The sequence below is a fragment of the Lampris incognitus genome, chromosome 21, assembly GCF_029633865.1.
Source record: "Lampris incognitus isolate fLamInc1 chromosome 21, fLamInc1.hap2, whole genome shotgun sequence".
NCBI classification, from domain to species: domain Eukaryota; kingdom Metazoa; phylum Chordata; class Actinopteri; order Lampriformes; family Lampridae; genus Lampris; species Lampris incognitus.
This window is the reverse complement of record NC_079231.1, coordinates 26,216,253-26,231,655: the sequence shown is the minus strand read 5'-3', so window position 1 is coordinate 26,231,655 and position 15,403 is coordinate 26,216,253. Positions and strand designations below refer to the sequence as shown.

The 15,403-nt window shown below is 49.6% G+C and overlaps 1 pseudogene; it reads right to left on the bottom strand.

Annotated features, from left to right (window-relative positions):
• The window catches only part of LOC130131448 (protein FAM184A-like), a 187,850-nt pseudogene that overhangs the window by 93,667 nt on the left and 78,780 nt on the right, over nt 1-15,403 (bottom strand).

Sequence of the window (15,403 nt, the reverse complement as noted above, 5' to 3'; positions counted from 1 at the left end):
CATCCATCCATTATCCAAACCGCTTATCCTGCTCTCAGGGTCACGCGGATGCTGGAGCCTATCCCAGCAGTCACTGGGCGGCAGGCGAGGCGACACCCGGGACAGGCCACCAGTCCATCACAGCGAATTCAGGGGGCAGCTAGCAACTGCCACAGCCAGGGCACTAACGCGTGTGTCCCGTACCACAGGCGACTACGTCAACTGACTAAAGCATCCAGTTTTGAGTTGACTGTGACTGCATCTTCAGGGAAAACCAAGACATAAAGGAAGCTGATGTTGTCAGTGCTGTAATACTTAGATTACACACACTAAAACAAAGACACGAACAAAACAGTTAACCGTGCAAAGAAAACAGTATATTCCCTCAACATGCACCCACCCCTCACTTACACACACACACACACACACACACGCACACACACGCACACACACACACACACACACGCACACACACACACACACACACACACACACACACACACACACACACACACACACACACACACGCACACACACACACACACACACGCCTCCTGTCCTTCTCCTGTCTACGTGTGTGTGGGTGTACTTGTGTGTGTCACCTGATCTGATGGTTGGCTTCACTTCTGACCCGCAGCACTTCCTTCCCCTTCAGCTCCAGCTCTCTGGTCAGGGTGTCGATGGTCTCGTTTAGGGAGTGGATCTCGTGGTCCAGATTGGTGATGCGGTTACTGCGGCAACAAACCTCCGTCTGCAGATCCGAGATACGCCCGACCAGCTCTTGTTCCTAGATAGCACACACTTGTTTTAGCCTTCCTGTGTCCTGCAAGCAAATACTCTCTTCTTCACTTTTGTACCACACCTATACAGCTCGCCCTCTAGTGGTTGCCGCTGGGACTTCTGTTGACTGACCAGTTTCACCACAGCCGGCTCCTGCTGGGACATGAGCGACTCCGCTGAGACAGCTCAGTATCACGCCAAAGCGTGGAATACACCCGCCGGTTCCCAACGTGTCAGTGTCACGGATTCCCTGCGCTCAGGTGTGAGAACTACACGCTTGTATGAAGGTGGCGTGCCAGCAGGGGGAGATGATTAACTCAATGCCAGCAACTCCCCACAGAGGAAAAGAAGAATACATTTTTTCCAAAATCCTTACCCTAACCCTAACCCTAACCTAACCCTAACCCTAACCCTAACCTAACCCTAACAATAACCCAACCCTAACCCTAACCCTAACCCAACCCAACCCTAACCCAGCCGTAACCCTAACCCAACCCAACCCTAATGCAGCCGTAACCCTAACCCTAACCCAAAAATAATGCTAACCCTAACCCAAACCTGACCATAATTCAACCGTAACCATAACCCTAACACAAACCCTGACCCTAATCCAACCCTAACTCAACCCTAACCCTAACCCAACCCTAACCATAATTCAACCCTAACAATAACCCAACCCTAACGCAGCCGTAACCCTAACCCTAACCCAACCCTAACCCTAACCCAAACTCAACCCTAACCATAATCCTAACCGTATCCCAACCCCAACCCAACCCTAACCCAAACCCTAACCCTAACCCAGCCATAACCCTAACCCTAACCCAACCCTAACTCAACCCTCACCCAACCAACCCTAACCAGCCCTAACCCAACCATAACGCTATCCCTAACCATAACCCAACCCCAACCCAACCCTAACCCAAACCCTAAACGTTAGGGTTAGGGTTAAGTTGAGTTAGGGCGTAACCCAACCCAAACCCTAACCCAAACCTTACCATAACCCTAACCCAACCTTAACCTTAACCCTAACCCTAACCATAACCCTAACCCCACCCTAACCCTAACCTTACCATAACTCTAAGCCAACCTTAACCTTAACCTTAACCCTAACCCAACCCTAACCATAACCCTAATCCAACCCTAACCCTGAACCTAACCCTAATCCAACCCTAACCATAATCCTAACCCCACCCTAACCATAATCCAACCATAACCCAACCCTAACCATAACCAAACCCTAACAATAACCCAACCCTAACCCTAACCTGTCTTCATCTCTTAATTTGTCATGGTTTGCCTGAGCGGAGGCAAACCGTGACACTGATACGTTGGGGACCGGCGGGTGTGTTACACGCTTTGGTGTGATATTGTGTTGGCTGAGAAGCTGGGAGCGGAGTTTGTTACTCAAGGCACGGCAGAGGTACGTATTTATATTTTACACATTTTCCCAGCAGTCACCTGCTCCCCCTTTTTTTTTTTGGTGAATAGCAACACAACACCCCTGGCTCATGTAAAAATGAACAAAGCAAAAGGGAAACAACAACAACAACAACAAAACTTCAATCTTGCATAAATGTACAAATTAACTACAGGGACAGAAATACATACATGATGGTAAACACGACAACATACACATAGAAGTGCACACACATTCATACCCTAAATCACATGCATGTATTCATACATATGTAGCGAATATTTTTTTTGGAGGGGGGCAGCCGGGAACCGCCACAGCTGGGATGCGAACCTGGGACGCCCACACCATGGGCGACGATGTTAACCAGTCTACTAAAGAGTCCGACCCGTTAGCCAAGGGCGAGCGAGTCTATTTATCCGTGGTGGTTACACGTACAGCCTCACACAGGAATGAATGTACAGAATGTACATTTAGTTTACACCCATGTGCTGTCTACAGACTAACAGACAAGACTGTCAAAGGGAGTTTCTAACTTAGATAACAAACTATGTCAACATGCACATGGGCAGGAGCAGGGAACATCAGACAACAATCCACTCTGTGCATAACTGTAGTCCACCGACTTCCGGTTTCTACTGCAGCGATACCAGTTTCCTGTTTGTTGTCGTGTGCTATTGACAATGGCATATTCTTCGCGATGCCTGCAAGATTCACCATGGATAAATGTCAACGACATGCACACAACTGTCCACACACTTTCACCTGCACCTCCCAGCAGACGGGTGAAACGTTTCAAGTTGTACACATCAAGTTACGTCCGTCCGTCCGCTCATCCTCATAGTTGTGGACGTAACTTGATGTGTACAACTTGGAACTTTCTCCTGTCTGCTGGTAGGTGCAGGTGAAAGTGTGTGGACAGTTGTGTGCATGTGGTTGACATTTCTCCACGGTAAATCTTGCAGGCATCGCGAAAAAGATGGCATTGTCAATTGCGCATGACAACAAACAGTAAACTGGTATGACCACTGCAGAAGAAACCGGAAGTCAGTGGACTACAGTTATGCACAGAGTGGATTCAGAAAAGTTGAGAAAAAAAGAATAGCTGGAGAAGAGAAGTGTGGTAGAAGCTAGAATTGTACAGTAGTGTGCACCGTGAATTGCAGAGCATGATTCAAGAGTCAGTGGTTTATTGGTTTATTGTCTCCTCCGCTCAGGCAAACCATGACAAATTAAGAGATGAAGACAGGTTAGGGTTTATTGGTTTATTGGTCACATGCTTCAAGTGCAACAAGAAGTGAAAGGATTCTTTGGTAAACTCCCAAATCTGTGCAACACAAGAGATATGGAACAACAATAACAACACAAAGAATGAAATCCACCCATCCATCCATAACACAAACCGCTTATCCTGCTCTCAGGGTGGTAGGGATGCTGGAGCCTATCCCAGCAGTCATTGGGCGGCAGGCGGGGAGACACCCTGGACAGACCGCCAGGCCATCACAGGGTCCACACACACACACACACACACACACACACACACACACACACATTCACACCTAGGGACAAGGTAGTACGGCCGAGTCACCTGACCTACATGTCTTTGAGTCACCTGACCTACATGTCTTTGAGTCACCTGACCTACATGCCCACGCAGACACGGGAGAACATGCAAACTCCACACAGAGGACGACCGCCAAGGTTGGACTACGCCGGGGCTGGAACCCAGGCCCTTGTTGCTGTGAGGTGACCGCGCTAACCACTGCGCCACCGTGCCCCCCCACCCAAAACAAAACAGAACAAAACAAAACAAAAACAAAAAAACCCGGAAGAATGAAATGAAAGACAGAAATGTGGGGAGCATACAGGAGGCACAGCCCATGAGTATCCCTGTACAGTGTGCACTTGTTACACGATATCATGTGTGCAAACTCGGCTGAAGGCGTGAGGTGTAAGTGTGTGAGGCGGAGGGGCAACAGGACGGCAGTGTTCCAGATGGTGTCGTGCTGCGTGTGCATGTACCTGTTTGTGGCTGTGCTCCGTGGCGCTCTCTAGCTGCAGCTTGGCGGCGGTGTTTTCTTTGAGGTGGATCTGCTTCAGATGTTCGATAGCTGTTGCGTGGAGGTGGTTCAGCTCTGAACGCAGAGAGGCTTGCATAGACAGGGACAAGGGACAACAGAGAGACGGACAGACATGAGGGAAACAGACAGGAAGGCGGGACATCTTCTTGACTGGCCCACTGAAGAACAGGACATGTGTCTCGTTTAGGTGTGACGACAGCGACTATGATGGACAGGAAGAGAACGAATAACTGACAGCACATGTGCAGAGCCTCACACCGTCTGTGCTCTAGTCCTGTTTCTTCATCCGCGTGTCTGTTGCTGTACTGGACACAACTCACCACGTTTTTTGCTGGTCTCGGTTAACTGGCTTTGGTCCGTCAGTCAGTTGACAGCTAGCATGTTAGCCAAGTAGTGTGACGGCACCAAGTCACTGACATGAAGAACGAAACAAACCAAGAGTGAATGTACGTCATTTGTAGAACGACCGGGACTTCACTCCTACCTAAACTCTATATTCTGTCAAGATAAATACCCGACCCAGACAGCAAAACTGCTGTGGCCCGGACCCGTCCCACACAAACACTTTCATCCGGCCCACATACCGCGTGGAATGGTGGCACTTGGGCGGTCCACTCCTGTTTGCCAGATCTGGGCCAGAACCAAGCCATAGCAATGCCGCATGCACCACATATTTGCCAAAGGTGGCCCATATTTGTTTTGTGATATTTGGGCCATATTCACCATTTACCACTTGGGCCACTTCAGGGTCACATCCAGATCACATGTTGCCCAGAGCACCGCATCTTTGCCAAAAAAGGCCCACATGTGATTTGGCATATTTGGGCCATATTACATGTTATACATGGGCCACTTCCGGCTCACATCCATTTTGTCAGGGCAGAAGAAGGCCATCAGTGCCGCATCACTCCCTGAAGTGGCCCACATCCGGATGCTGTCTGGGCTATGAAATATTAATGCATTGCATATGTTAGTTTGTCTGTTATGAAACTAAGTGACACCAATATTAACATTTAAACAACTATGAGGCTATTTTAAACAACCTAAACTAAGACATGGTCCAGCGGGAATAGCAACATGGAAAAAGTGAAAATATGACCTGAAAAACAAAACAGAAACATAAATATTGCTACTCTAACAAACGGGACAGGGCAAGAGGAGCTGAACATACACACAGAAACAGCAGCAGACATACTGAACATGTGGAGTTAGCGGAAGGAGGCCAGCCAGCAGCCTCCGTGAGGACTGCTGTTTACTGAACCAGCAGCCATGTGACCTTCTGACTGCCTCACGCTACACAACAAGAGTCCTTCAACACAACAATCTGCCAAATGCTCAGCATCCTTCTCCAAAGACTCACGCTACACACCAAGAGTCCTTCAACACAACATCCTGCCAAATGTTCAACATCCTTTTCCAAAGACTCATGCTACACACCAAGAGTCCTTCAACACAACAATCTGCCAAATGCTCAACATCCTTTTCCGAAGACTCACGCTACACACCAAGAGTCCTTCAAACCAACAATCTGCCAAATTCTCAGCATCCTTTCCCAAAGACTCACGCAACACACCAAGAGTCCTTCAACACAACAATCTGCCAAATGCTCAACATCCTTTTCCAAAGACTCATGCTACACACCAAGAGTCCTTCAACACAACATCCTGCCAAATGCTCAACATCCTTTTCCAAAGACTCATGCTACACACCAAGAGTCCTTCAACACAACAATCTGCCAAATGCTCAACATCCTTTTCCGAAGACTCACGCTACACACCAAGAGTCCTTCAACACAACAATCTGCCAAATTCTCAGCATCCTTTCCCAAAGACTCACGCTACACAACAAGAGTCCTTCAACACAACAATCTGCCAAATGCTCACCCTCCCCTCCGAAGACTCACGCTACACACCAAGAGTCCTTCAACACAACATCTGCCAAATGCTCAGCATCCTTTTCCGAAGACTCACGCTACACACCAAGAGTCCTTCAACACAACAATCTGCCAAATGCTCACCCTTCCCTCCGAAGACTCATGCTACACACCAAGAGTCCTTCAACACAACATCTGCCAAATGCTCAGCATCCTTTTCCGAAGACTCACGCTACACACCAAGAGTCCTTCAACACAACAATCTGCCAAATGCTCAGCATCCTTTCCCAAAGACTCACGCTACACGTGAAGGGATACGCCAATCAAAGACCATTTGACGCATGGACATCAGTCCATTACCAATGTGGACATGGGACACACAGTAATACCAAATGTCCCTCTAAGCCTTATGAGGACAATAATGTGTAATTATATTATGAGAGGACAATGAAGTGTAATTATACTATGTGAGGAAAATAATGTGTAATTATACTATGAGAGGACAATAATGTGTAATTGTACTATGTGAGGACAATAATGTGTAATTGTACTATGTAAGGCCAATAATGTGTAATTGTACTATGTGAGGACAATAATGTGTAATTGTACTATGTAAGGACAATAATTTGTAATTGTACTATGTGAAGACAACAATGTGTACTTATACTATGTAAGGCCAATAATGTGTAATTGTACTATGTGAGGACAATAATGTGTAATTGTACTATGTGAGGACCATAATGTGTAATTCTACTATGTAAGGTCAATAATGTGTAATTGTACTATGTGTTCTCTTCGTCGAATTCTGTAATCTTCTGGCCTTCCTGTTCCAGCCAAGTTCGCTAATCTCAGCGAATGTGTCGCTGCACTTTTCTTTTGAGATTCTTCTGTTCCTATTAACTGTTGCTTGTTCCTGCCTTTCTCTGTTGTTCTGCAGTTTTTACAGTTTCATCGCTTATCCGTGACTTTGTCTTCTCACGTCTCTTTCCCCTAATGTTGTGTCCGCGGCGGGCAAATACGTATCCAGATTTGCTGCTTTGCCATACGTCCTCAGGCGGTGTCTCTCCTGAGATGGTTGGGAGGAGAGGTTCAAACTTATTTTCCGTCTTAACTTGGAAATTCACCTTTCTGCTTTCATCTTGGAGTTTTCCTACGTCGTGTCTTAGCGTGGGCCTTGTTGCTTTTGCTTTGAATGGTTTCATTCTTACTTTTGCGCAAACCCAGATGTGGTCAGTGTCACAATCTGCTCCTGCACGAGTTTTTGCAGTTGAGAAAAGATGTCATCCAAGTCGAAGAACGTGAAGGAGTTGAACACTCCTTAAAATCTCATGATGGCTACTGTTCCAAAGCAACCCAGTCGCACGGACTTTCGTGATGGCATCACGTTAATTCATCTATCGTGATACCATCACGATTATGACCTGATTTACGTGATGTGGTCACGATCTGATAGAACCCTAACCCTAACCTTCGTGACCACATCACGTAAATCAGGTCATAATCGTAATGGTATCACGATCGAAAGTCCATGCGACTGGGTAGTTCCCAAGATATCCAAACTCGTATTGCCATTGCAAAAACAAAAATGATCGAACTGAAAAATATCTGGAAAGACAAAAACCTGTCCAACAAACTAAAAATAAAAATTCTAAAGGCAATAATAAGGCCTACTGTATGAAGCAGAAGACTGGACATTGAGAGAAAAAGATAAAGACAGAATACAATGTGCTGAAAGGGGTGTAGGACCTGACATGACTGCATAGTCCTGGTTTAGTTATGGGACTACAACTACCGGAGTTCACTGTTCTAGGTAGTTCATATGTTCACATCCGGGATTCCGGGCTGGGACGGTTAGCTTAGTTCTGATAGCATGCCTAGCTGACAGCCACGAGTGCCTCACTTGTAACGTTTATTCTTTCATTAAACTTGGTTAAACGGCACAACAAGTTTGGTTATCGTCGTTAAGAAGACACACTCCTACATGTGGCGACGAGGATTTCTCGAACTGACGCTGACGAAGCAGCCGTGGAGGTGTTACAGCCGGAGCGAGCAGCCGAGCTAGCAGAGCTAGCTAGCTAGCGGGCCCGCTGTACAAATGACTGCGTCCGCATTTTTGGCACCGATCCAGCCCTTTCTGGCCGCGCCAGGCGACCCCCCTCTACAATGGAAAATATGGGAAAAGCACTTTGAAACTTACCTGCTTGCTACTGGATTAACCAAGGTCCCGAAGGAGCAACAGTTGGCGATCCTTCGCCATTGTTTGGGGACCGAAGGACAACGCATGTTTGCTACGCTACCAGGTGATGCTGGAGGTACTGAAATGGAGCATGCTATCGCGCGCCTGGATGCGCATTTTCTGCCCAAAGCAAACGTCACTATTGGACGGGCTAAAATCTACACAAGGGCACAACTACAGGGAGAGTCTACAGCAACGTATGTAGCAGAGTTAAGGCAGCTAGCAAGTACTTGTGAATGGGGAGAGCGTACAGAGCAGTTGATAAACAAGACGACAAGCAACAACTTGTGGGAACGTTTGCTTAACGAGGGGGACATTACCCTAGCTAAAGCTGTTGTCATAGCAACTAGCATGGACGCTACGAGAGAGGAAGTGAAAGTCCTGCAGGGGGCAGCGGCAGCACAGGCTAGTACAAAAGCTGATGTGCAGAGAATCGATTAATCACAAAATCGTAGGGGTAATTCACATCGGAAAACCCGAAACTGTCTCGGTCAGATGACAGAGAGCGAGGAAATGGCTCAAATGTGAAATGTAATACCTGTGGATTATTGGGTCATAAGTCAAGAGATGAAAACCGCCCCGCTCAGGGAAAAAGGTGTAACAGCTGTAAAAGGTTTGGACATTTCAGTAGAGTGTGCCGTTCAGCTAATGCTTCAAACTCAGCTGTCACAGCTGTGACAGAGAATACAGAGGATTATGATGATGATGATGAAGATGGGAAAGTTAACACTGTAATGCAAGTACACAAAGTACACAGTCTTCACATGAAAAACCCAGAGGACGCGTTCTCTCACCAGTGCATTGTTGGTGGCATACAGGTGAAAATGACACTGGACACTGGAGCCCAGGTGTCTTTGCTGAACTCGGATGTTTACTATGCAAAGCTAGCACAGGGCTTCCCCTACAGCCACTGGATGCTAAAATCAGCCAGTACTGTTGTGGTTACACCGCCCCGAGCTGCCTCCCCGGCACGTTCAAGCTACTCCCCCAGCTCGGACGTGCCGGAAACATCCGAGCGCTCGGCTCGCGCTCTGAGGAGACGAGCGCTGCGCTGCACCAGGTGTTTGCCATCATCCATAAGGCACACCTGCGGCAATCAGGCAGCCCTCTACAAGAAGTCTCCCAGAACACCACTCCGTGCGTCGACGTACTGAACCCTGCGGTAAAGCTCTGACAAGCCCTCCAGCGTTCCTTGCATTATGTTTATTCCCCAGTGTCTTATCTTCGTGTCTCTGTTTCCTCCCAAGACTCTCCCTCCGCCACTTCCACGGCTCCCCGCGTCTCCCTCGTCCCCAGCGACCTTCACGTTTCTCCCCGGACCTCTCCTGCGATCTCCCCCCTTGTCCCTCTACCTGGACCCCTCCTTTCGGACTCGACTTCCCGGATCTCGGACTTCCTCGGACAACCCCTCTTGGATCACGGACTGGACTTTCTTGCCAGGTGCACGCACATTATTTCAACACCTCCTGGTCATTTACATACCGCACCACACATAGGCTAAGAACACTCACACATAGTTATACACGCAAACCACGGGACACCACACAGTTTATTCACACATCCCACTAACAGAACGCTTTTCGCACCATACATTCCCTTCCCACAATAAAACCACCTTTTTGGATTTTGAAGTTATGCTGTGTCTGTCTGCCTTGGGTTTCGCCACACGGGTCGGGTTCTGGTGCGCGAGCATAACAGAACGTCGGAGCCATTATGGACCCAGGCAAACCCAAGGAGCAGACGGTCCCTGCGACGCCCCAGAGCCCCGTCCCCCTAGAGGCAGTAGTAAGAAGTCACAGCTGCCAACTTGCCTCTCTCCACGTAGAGCTTACTACTGCCTTCACCCATGTCACCGGAGAGATCAGCGATCTTCAGTCCGGCTCCCAGGCCGCGACGAGCGCGTTAGACGCTCTCTCCGCGCAGATCGCTGCACTCACTATAGCGGTCTCCAGGATGAGCGACCACCCTGCTCTGGCCCCGGTCTCTGCCCCCAGCTCGGCCTCCGGTTTCCCCGTTCCTGGTCCCGACGTTCCCCCTCCTCCGAGTCAACCCCCACTGGACCCCCGGTTCGAGCCTAACCTTCCCTGCCCCAAGGCCTTCGGTGGGGAGTTCGAGCTGTGCAGGGGTTTCCTTGGTCAGTGTGAGCTCCTGTTCAAACGCCAGCCAGCCAGCCAGGTATAGGACGGGAGAGACCAAGGTAGCCCTTGTTATGTCCCTCTTCACCGGCAAAGCCCTCAGCTGGGCCATAGCGGCGGTTGGCCATACCGAGCGGCTCGCCTCGGACTATGGTAATTTCCGCCGTGAGTTCGACCACCCAGCTGACGGGCAGGACGCTGCCAGCCGCCTCCATTCCATCCAGCAGGGAGCCAGGTCGGTGGCAGATTATTCCTTGGAGGTGAGGATACTCGTGGCAGACAGTGGGTGGGATGACACTGCGCTCAAGGGCGCGTACAGGAGGGGGCTGAGCGAGCCCATCAAAGATCTCATCGTTCGGGACCGCCCTGCCTCCTTCAACGAGCTCGTCGCCCTCCTGATGGACGAACGGCTGCGGGAGCGGCGCCAGGAACGCGCCCCGCGCACTGGCCCCTCCCATAGACCAACCCCCGTCCGTTCTACCGGTGCCTTCCCTGGGTCAGCGTCCCGTGGGCTCTCTCCACCCTCACGCTCCACCTCGCAACCCTGGGTGGCTTCTGGATCCAGGCCGGAGGAGGAGCCCATGCAGTTGGGTCGGTCACGGCTCCCGCTGGAGGTTAGGAAGCAGAGGATGCATGACTGCCTCTACTGCGGGAGGTCGGGCCACTACATCAAGGCCTGCCCGACTCGCCCAAAAGACCCGGCTCACTAGCGAGGGGTGTCCTAGTGAGCCTGACGACCCTTCCTCAGCCCCAGCCCAAGAAGGAGCATAACCACCTTTTTCCGGTCACTCTCACCTGGGGTAACGACCACTCTCTATTGGTGCACTCCTGGATTCGGGGGCGGACGAGTGTTTGACGGACATCTCGCTGGCCCGGCAGGCCGGCATTCCACTCGTCCCCTTAGACACACCCCTCACAGCCCAAGCCCTAGATGGTCGTTCACTTGGTAAGATAACACACAGCACTGCTTCCCGCACTCTTTCGGATAATCACGTGGAATCTGCGTTTTTTGGTTTTGCGCGCCCCTGGTGTTAGGACGACCGTGGTTTGAACGGCACGATCCCCTCATCTCTTGGTCTACTGGGCGGATTTTGGGTTGGAGCGGTGCGTGTCATGCCAACTGCCTTCGCCCCGCCCACTCCCTGTCCAGCGGCCTCAGACCCGTGCCTCCTCCCACGGATCTCACTGGTGTTCCTCCCATTTATCACGATTTAGCCCCTGTATTTAGTAAGGACAGTGCACTTTCCTTCCCCCCTCACCGTCCCTATGATTGCGCCATAGATCTTTTTCCCGGGGCCGCCCTTCCCAGCGGGCGGTTGTATAACCTCTCCGTCCCGGAGAAGGAGGCTATGCGCAATTATATCAGAGTCCCTGGCCTCAGGAATCATAAGGCCCTCGTCTTCCCCAGTGGCAGCGGGCTTCTTTTTTGTGGCAAAGAAGGAGGGCAGCCTGAGGCCTTGCATAGATTATCGACTGTTAAATGACATCACGGTGAAAAATAAATATCCACTCCCCCTGATGAGTTCCACGTTCGAGCCGCTCGCTCACGCCACGTTGTTCACCAAGCTAGACCTGCGCAGCGCGTACCACCTGGTACGCATCCGGGAAGGGGATGAATGGAAGACGGCCTTCAACAGCCACCTAGGGCATTTCGAGTACCTCGTTATGCCCTTCGGCCTCACCAACGCCCCGGCCGTCTTCCAGGCGTTGGTCAACGACGTGCTCCGGGACATGCTGAACACGTTCGCGATGGTGTACCTGGATGACATCCTCGTGTTCTCCAGGACTGAGGAGGAACACCACCAGCATGTCCACCTGGTCCTCCAATGGCTGCTGGAGAACAAGCTCTTCGTGAAAGCCGAGAAGTGTGTGTGTTCCACTCTGCCTCCGTGGAGTTCCTTGGCCACATCGTGGCCAAGGAACTCCACGCACATTATTCGTGGCCAAGGAACTGCACGCACATTATTCAACACCACCTTGTCATTTACATACCGCACCACACATAGGCTAAGAACACTCACACATAGTTATACACGCAAACCACGGGACACCACACATAGTTTATTCACACATACCACTAACAGAACGTTTTTGCACCATACATTCCTCCCACTCTATTCCATTTATTATTTGGCGGCAGTATTTGTTATCTTCCCTCCTTCTTATTCCCCTCCCCCAATAAAACCGCCTTTTTGGATTTTGAAGTCATCCTGTATCTGTCTGCCTTGGGTTTCGCCACACGGGTCGGGTTCTGGTGCGCGAGCATAACACGTATGATGGATCTAGTGTGCCTGTTGATGGATATATAGTTGTGCCAGTGTCTCACAAAGGTAAAACAGTCCTAGCAAAGCTGTATGTTGCACCTGATGGGACGACCTCTCCTACAGGCACTGAACTTTCACTTGGTCCAGGGAAACCCAACCACTGCACCCACGCAGCCTGCTCTTCAGATTGCAACAAAATCAGAACCAGTGTGTGTAAAAGAATATGCACAGCTCTTCACTGGTCTAGGCTATATTAGAGGTTTTGAACATGCACCTAGAGTGAGAGTAGATGCCTGGCCCGTGGTGCAACTGCTGAGACGACTTCCGTTGTCTGTCAAGGAAGAAGTAGCAGCAGACCTGAGACGACTGCAACAAGAGGACATAATCGAACCGGTTGATGCGCCAGAATGGGTTTCGAACATCACAGTTGCCAGGAAGAAATCAGGAGAGATTCGTACTTGCTGTGACTTACGAGAAGTCAACAAGGCAATCGTAGTGGGAAAACACCCACTTCCTTCGATTGACGAGCTGATTAATGAGGTTGCCGAACCTCGGTTTCCTCCAAATTAGACATGAGAAGTGGATAGCACCAAGTTCCGCTGGCCCGTGAGTCTCGCCACATCACCGCATTCATCACGCATGAGGGCGTGTTCCAGTACAAACGCGCACGGTTTGGATTAGCGTCTGCGCCAAGTACTTTTCAGAAAATCATGGACATCATACTGACTGGCCTGAAGGGGGCGCCACACTACCTTGACGATATCACAGTCCATGGAAAGGATCAAGAAGAACATGATGAAAGACTGAAAGAAGTTTTCGCGCGCCTTGCAAAGTACGGGGGTTGGTAAACATCGGAACACAAAGAGCCATGGACATCTATAGCTCTGAGAACAACTCCAAAGAGGATAAATTCCGAGTCTCATCACCAGCCAGTCAGACTAGCTTGGTTTAGTCAGAAAGGCACCAACTGAGGAAGCCTCTTGGATGAGAGGCGAAACGTCTTCACGGATATATACCAAGTCCAGTTGCACTTGATTCAACTCCTTTGGATAACCATGACCTGGATGAATGATAACATTCACAGACGACTTGCAAAGTACAACATGATGTTGAACAGAGAGAAATGTGTCTTCAACATCGATACAATCAAATGTCTTGGCTACAAGGTGAGTGCTACTGGAGTGAAACCATGCCAGTCCAAAGTGATTGCCATCAAGAAGATGCCAGCACCACAGAGTGTGAAAGAGCTTCAACCTTCTTGGGGATGACAAACTACTTCTTGAAGTTCATTCCGTATTATGCAACGACAACAGAACCCCTGAGACCGTTACTACGCCAGAACGTGAAATGGTCATGTGCAAAAGACTAAGCCTTCGCCGAACTCAAACATGCAATAGCAGAACCACCTGTTCTAGCTTACTTCCAACCAAATCGTACAACATTCCTTACCTGCGACACTTCAGCAGTTGGATTAGGTGCAGTCCGATCGTGGATGGAAAAGAACATCCAGTTGCTTGTGCATCAAAGAGCCTGTCAGCCATTGAACAGAGATACTCAGTTGGGGAAAGAGAAGCACTGGCTTGTGTATGGAGCATGGAGAAATGGCACGTGTACTTATTTGGACGACCATTTACTCTTAGAACAGATCATCAGGCCCCGACCACTCTTCTGTTGACTTCAGGAACTGGAAGACGGCCCATGAGAATCTCCAGATGGTCAGATCGGCTTGCCCAGTACACGTACAAAACCGAGTTTCGCCCAGGAAAGTCCAACAATGTTGCAGACACTCTTTCGAGACTTGTGCCACAAGATGATGGTTCAGAGAAGTCTTACTTCGTCGAGGAGGAAGATGAGCTCTTCATACAGCAGACCTTCATTGATGAGCTTCAAGCAGCTATCACTCCTGAAGAGCTCGCAGGAGAAACACGGCAAGATCCAGTACTGAAGGAAGTGCTGTGCTACATGAAAACAGGATGGAAAGGTCCACCGAAAGACACTCTTCTCAGCCCATACTACATGGTAAGGGAAGCACTTTTCAGTTGGAAAACGTCATGTGTTGGAAGAGGAGACCGTACCATTTTACCAATCACACTCAGACACAAAGTCCTCACCCAAGGACATCCAGGAACAAGGAAGATGAAACAGTTCCTTCGCAGGAAAGTATGGTGGCCAAAGATGGACGATGATGTCACCGACTTTGTGAAAAACTGTGTGCCCTGCGCACTGAGCGAAAAGTCACTCGTACCAGAGAAACCACCGCAACAGCCAACATCATGGCCTAAAGGACTTTGGGAGAAGATTCAAGTGGACATCTTCAGGGAACTACAAACAGCTCCAGCACATCAACAGTATCTGATTGTTGTTACCGACCTGTACAACAAATGGCCTGAAGTCATAGCCACAAGCAACATGACTACTGCGACAGTGATTAATGGACTTTCAGACCTGTTTACATGATGGGGCCAGCTTCAAGTTCTAGTGACAGATAAAGGGCCCACAATTCCAAGCTGACTTCACATGCTTCTTGGAGAAGAAAGGAATCGCGCACCTGAAGACACCATTGTACCAGCTACTGGCAAATGCCGGTGTGGAGAGGTTTAACAAAGTTCTTAAGTATGGTCTTCGTGCCCTGCTCCAAGAA